This window comes from Ursus americanus, chromosome 15 (genome assembly GCF_024610735.1).
Source record: "Ursus americanus isolate L20-20 chromosome 15, mUrsAme1.1.p, whole genome shotgun sequence".
Lineage (NCBI taxonomy): Eukaryota > Metazoa > Chordata > Mammalia > Carnivora > Ursidae > Ursus > Ursus americanus.
Genome location: NC_142141.1, coordinates 17,570,163 through 17,576,162, shown reverse-complemented (window position 1 = coordinate 17,576,162; position 6,000 = coordinate 17,570,163). Strand labels below are relative to the sequence as shown.

Genomic DNA, 6,000 nt, shown 5'->3' with positions numbered 1-6,000 from the left:
TCCTCCCCATCACACACATACACATGCTCACACACTCACACACACACACTACAGCTCACAAACACAAACAAATCCATTACTATATTATTTAGGTTATATGTGCCAAATACTAAAATAGAGTGAAGCAAAATTAAACCCTTCAGGCAATCAAGAACACCAGAATTCTCCATTCACCTTCCATCCTAGCAAGGGGTTCGATGACTGCCTTAAAGGCAGAATGTTTGCACACCCAGACATCTGCGTATCGACTTTCTTTTTGTTCTTTCCTTTAGTCCAGAGCAGTTGGTCCCCAGCTCCTGCATGCAGTAGAATTACTCTACAGAATCGAATGCAAAACCAAAGATCTCCACTGAACATGCTGGGCACTGAGGGCCCTGCCTCTTCTGCAGACCGAGCCCACCCCAGGAGAGAGCTGGTTCTATGGCCAGTGCTTTGAGGCTTTTGAGGAGTCCCAACCACTTCCTTCTCTGGAGTCCTTTACGCCAACTCTGGGAGGTAGCCGGTCTGGAGCCTGGCCTGGTGAGTGGTCCTATTTACATTACCATTTCATTGATGGTGACACCAGCACAGGGAAAAGCCCCATCTTAGTCAGATGGTGCTGGACTCTAAAGAGAACCTCAAACCCGCCCTGAAATACAGTTCCTGGGCCACAGAGAGTAGCATAGCATCTTTTATCAGCATTCAGCTTTTACCATGCATGACCCAAACAGCTTCTAGAGCCACTGAACATAGCAGCCTGAGTATCTAACAACTTTTTAGAAGAAATAAAAATAAGTTGACTGTCTGAGAACAAATCCAGCTAAGCAGATAGATAGGCTTTTCTTTTTTCAAAAGACAATGCCTTCTTGAGGCATTCATCCCATTCTATCACTCACTATGTTATGTAATCAAAGTATTCCAGTGTAGATTTTTCACCAAATCCTCGGCATTAATTCTAATTTCATTGCGTGGCTCAGTGGTTATAGAGTATGACCGCTCCAGGGCCAGCCTGCCTGGCTTTGAATCCTCACCCTGCCAACCGTTAGCTTTGTGTCCAAGGCAAGTTGACTTCTTCTCTGTGTATCAGTTTTCCTGTCTCTAAAATGGGGACAATAATGGAATCCACCTCCTGAGGCAACCACTTAGCCATTTTTGCACGTACAGTTTAGTGGTATTAAGTCCATTTTCACAGTGCTGGGTAACCATCACCACCATCCATCTCCAGAACTCATTTTATCTTGCAAAGCTGAAGCTCTGTACCCGTTTCTCTCCCTCCCTACAGCCCGTGACAACCACCCTTCTACTTCCTGTCTCTCTGAATTTGACCACTTTAGGTACCTCAGGTAAGTGGAATCATCCAGTATTTGTATTTTTGTGACTGGCTTATTTTACTTAGCTTACCGTGCTCGAGGTTTATCCATGTTGTAGTATGTGTGCGAATTTCTTCTTTCTTTGTAAGATTGAAGAGTATTCTATCGTATGTATATACTACGTTTTAAATATCCATTCATCTGTTTGCAGACACTCGGGTTGCTTGCACATTTTAGCTGTTGTGAAACAAGCTGCTATGAACGTGGTGTACAAATATCTCTTTGAGACCTTGTTTTCAATTATTTGGGGGGATAGAGAAGAAATGGAATTTCTGGATCATATGGTAATTCTGCTTTCAGTGTTTTAAGGAACTGCTATCCTGTTTTCTACAGTAGCTACACATTGAGCACCCCCACCAACAGATCACAAGACTCTAATTTCTCCACATTCTCACACACCCTTGTTATTTTCTGTTTCTTTGATGGTAGCCATCTTAATGGGTGAAGTGGTATCTCATTGTGGTTTTGATTTGCATTTCCCTAATGATTAGTAATGTGAAGCGTCTTTTCATGTACTTATTGGCCATTTGTGTATTTTCTTTGGAGAAATGTCTACTCAAATCCTCTGCCTGCTTTTTAATTGGGTTGTTTGTTTTTTTGTTGGTCATTTGTAGAGAAAGACATTGTCTTCCAGAGACTCATTTTATGGAGGAAATTTTATTTACTTTTTTCATCAAAAAAAATAAATAAAGGAAATATTCTTAGCAGAGAGGAAAACAGGAACTATAAAGTTATTTTTGCAACAGGTTGACCTAAACTCTCCCTTTTCCTAGGAGTGGCTTACATAAAGGCCTCGGGTTAGCAGGCGCAGAGAGGGCCTCTGCTTTGTGCAGCCTCCCCGCCACCCGCAGTGCCTGAGCCTGTGAGGTCCAGATGCTTCCTGGGCCCCACCACTTCCAGGTGTCCCTCCAGGCCCAATGGTAAATGGTAACTACAGGGGGGACCGTACTGGGCCTGGCAGCTGACCTGTCTCCCAGCCTGGCTAACTCAGGTGGTTCTGGAATGACTGCAGTGGAAGGGCATGCCTCGCATTCACTGAACCATGCCCCATCCACCCTATAACTTGAGACACTGACTCCTTCAATGCACCTTTTCACCTCAGAGCATCAGCCTTGATAGCCTTTCTTTTTGAGAGTCTTTAGATAACTTCTAGGTGAGAACTGATCTGGGTCACTGCACGTGACGATAATATCCTGCTCTGCTCTCCCAGCTCAGCACTGCGATAAGAGACCAGGAGAAACAGAAGATGGGTTTTACTAGAACCCAAAGGCTCCCATTTCTTTCATGTTCTTGCTGCCTGTACTAATGTTTCAAAACCCAAGGCCCTCCTGGCACCAGCTCCTGCTTCCATCCTTGGGGAATGGCAGGATTTCCCTCTTTGCCCTTATCAGATAGATCACTTTGAATTCCTTGCCTTTGGCTTCCTTTATTTAATGCTGTTTAATTCTATTTTACCCCTAGCCTTCTACCCTTAATTTAATATGCATTTACTCAATCATAGGACTGGATGAGCTTGCAATGAAACAGAAAGAGGTCAAAACATGAAGGGGTGTAGTGTACAAAGAAAAATGGATAACTTTTGTCTCTTCCTTTTTTTTCCATTGAGGATGAGGGCATGGGGCTGAGGACCATCAAATGTCTGGCAGGAATCTGTGAAAATAACATTCCTGTGGTAATTCCCCCTAATATGCAGTGACCTGAGAACATTTCAAGCATTTTATTTTCATGTCTGCTCCAATAACTGAAAACAATTTAAAGAAGCAAAATTTCAGGGCCAAAAATTTTTCAAAGAGATTTTTTTTTTTACCTCTAGCTTGAAAGCAAATTGTAACTTTCTAAGCAAGCAAACAAAAAGAGCTTTTATGCATATCTGATTAGCTCATTTCCTTTGATTTTGGCGAGTGATGTCATTTGGGCCCAGCTGTTGGTATGCTGCAAATGATTTCCCTTCCTGGTGTTTCAGCAAGTCATTTCTGCCCCTAATGGAATTACTTTGACTGGAACCCAGCATTTTTCATGGTTCACCTCTCCTATCAGCTGATACCCAGGACTCCTCTGGAAAGAATGAGGAAAGGCCGCAAAGGCATTGAAGTACCTGGAAAACAACACTTTTGTGTAGACTGTTTTCGCACAGTTGTTTTTTTGAGGCCTGTTTCCAATGCCTTAGCTTCTTGATTCATCCAATAAATAATACTGAAAGTCTGAAGTAGATGGAGGGGGCTCTGAATTCAAGGGTCCTGGGTCCTCAGAAACAGAATGGGCCATCCCCTTTTTGCTTCAGGGCTCCCAACTCTGCTGGAGGCAGAGGTGCAGGGAAGGCATGCACCAGGCCATGCACAAGAACATTGGCTTCCAAATTCTGCTGATCCCAGCCCAAATTCCAGTGTTGCACCTTGCTAGCTGAGTATTGGAGGCTTTGTGATTCTCTGTTTCTTACGGGTAAAAAGCTACTGAAAGTGAGCCCAGATAATGGGAAAAGCTCTGCATATGTGGGGGCAGGGGGTATATAGGAAATCTGTACTTGATGCTCTATTTTACTGTTAAACTAAAACTGTTCTAAAAAATACAGTTGTTTTTTTGTTGTTGTTGTTGTTTTGTTTTGTTTTGTTTTTTTAAGTAAGCACAGAGGGTTGCTGTGAAAGCAGGTCTGAAAGGTGCTCAGACCCCTATGTAGTAACATGGTAGGCATTATCTGCTGCTTCTGGTTATCTAATAAACTGGTTATTACATATCTAGCTAGGGCTCCTCTGCTGGGTAAGGGGTTTTCAACCTAAGCACCGTTGATATTTTGGGCCATTTAATCCCTTGTTGTCAGGGTAGGAGGTGTCCTGTGAATTGTAGGGTGTTTGGCAGCACCCCAGAATCCCTGGTCTCTCCCCACTAGATGCTAGTAGTACCCCCCCCCCCCACATCTACTCAGTTGTAACAACCAGATACAGCTCCAGACATTGCCAAATGTCTCCTCTGGGACAAAATTGCCCCTAGCTTAGAACCCCTGTGCCAGGTTAAGGGAAAGACAATAATCAATGCATTTGATGGCACATCCTTCACTGTCAAGGTGAAAACTCTCTGAGTGTTTTGCTCACTTGTCTCTATAGTACTCAAACCCAACTGCTCAGGTGAATCTCAGAAGCACATCTGACTCCTCTCCCCCATCCCTGACTTCTAATTCTCACATCTGGAATGCACTGTCTCCCCCCCAGCCTCCTGTCTGAACCATTCCTAGCTTCCACCCTCACTGTCTTCAGTAATCAAGCTTTCTCACTCCTTTAAACCTTCTAAGTCATCTTCTCTTCCTGGCTTCTTAGTCTGCTATTCAATGCAGCACCTAATTCTGTCCTGACTCTGCAACAACTGCCTTGGAGACAAGGGTTTTAGAGCAGGAGGGGACAATGCAAATCGTGTGACCCAGTGGCCCTCTGGAGCAAATGAGGAAATGAGGGCTCCCAGTGCCCAAAGACTTGCCCCAAGGTCACAGTGCTGGTTGATAGCAGAGCTGGGCTTGGAGCCTTTGCCTGACAGCCATTACCCTGGAGTGCATCATCCCAAAAGTTGGTCTCTGTGTCCAACCTGTGCCTTCATCCATGAATAGCATCTCCATTTGTAGACTCTTTAGCCAGTGTAAACTCATCAGCCCTTCAGAGATAATCAGAAGTGTTCCCATGGATGTTTGGTTTAAAAGCCTGTTCTTCCTTACTCTCCCTGTTTGCACTGAACCCCGTTTAAGCTCAATAGTCGGAGAAGTGGTATAAGCAGTATAGTTCACCAGCTTAAGCCTGCATTAGAATTATGTGGAAGGCTTTTACAAACACACATTGTGAGGCCCCGCCCGTGGAGTTTCTGATTCTGAGTTTCCTGGAACTTTGCATTCCCAGGTGATACTGGCATTGCCAGTCCTAACCTCCCTTGGAGCTCCTGATAGATGGGATTAAGAATCTGGACTTTAGAAGGGGATAACCCTGGTTTGGAGCTCCTGCTTCACCACGTGAGACAAGTGGCTCGATCTCTTTGAGCCTGTATTCTCATTTGAAAAATCAAGATAATTAGAAGTACCCATTAAAATGTACTGCTATTTTTCATTAAACATAATATCTTCAATTTCTGGCATTTACCAGCTCTCAGCACGTGTTCTGCCCAGAGGAGTAAAAAGGGGCCAATTTCCTCCCATTTGTTTAAGCTGGTGGCTTAAGAGAAAATTGCAGGTCAGTCGAGCTCAGGGAATGTGTTTCGTGTGGTTTGGAACTCTGCAGAAATCACTGGATTTCTCTGCCATTTCTGTAGTGGGCAAAATGGACTTTCTCAAACTCCCTCCCAACCCCCAGGCCCTGTTGAACAGGTCAGAAGAGAGTAATGAGTGCTTTACAAAATATTACTTGATAATACAATACTATTTATTCAAGTTTATTCTTGACTTGAAGCCTCTTTCCTGATCATCCTTTGTTTCTGTCAAAATCCTCATGTTTTCCTTCCAGTAGGCACTTTCTCCCTCGCTCTAGCCCACATGGATAGCTCCCTTTTTTGACTTGTCTCTGTTACCTAATTGCTACTTAACTATATGCAGCTTGCTTTGAAACGTACTTGTCTAATGAGTGCTGTCTCCACATCTCTTCTCTCCAATTAGAGTAAACATTCTTTGAGGAAATGACCTTTG

General features: G+C 43.8%; 1 long non-coding RNA gene across 1 annotated transcript in view; it reads left to right on the top strand.

The window, feature by feature from the left end:
- Positions 1-278: 278 nt before the first annotated feature.
- LOC148108848 (uncharacterized) overlaps positions 279-6,000 on the top strand; it is a 64,673-nt gene continuing 58,951 nt past the window's right edge. The window contains exons 1-2 of the long non-coding RNA XR_015726812.1: positions 279-519; positions 1,262-1,322. This is a non-coding gene — a long non-coding RNA (uncharacterized LOC148108848). The remainder of the gene's footprint in view (positions 520-1,261; positions 1,323-6,000) is intronic.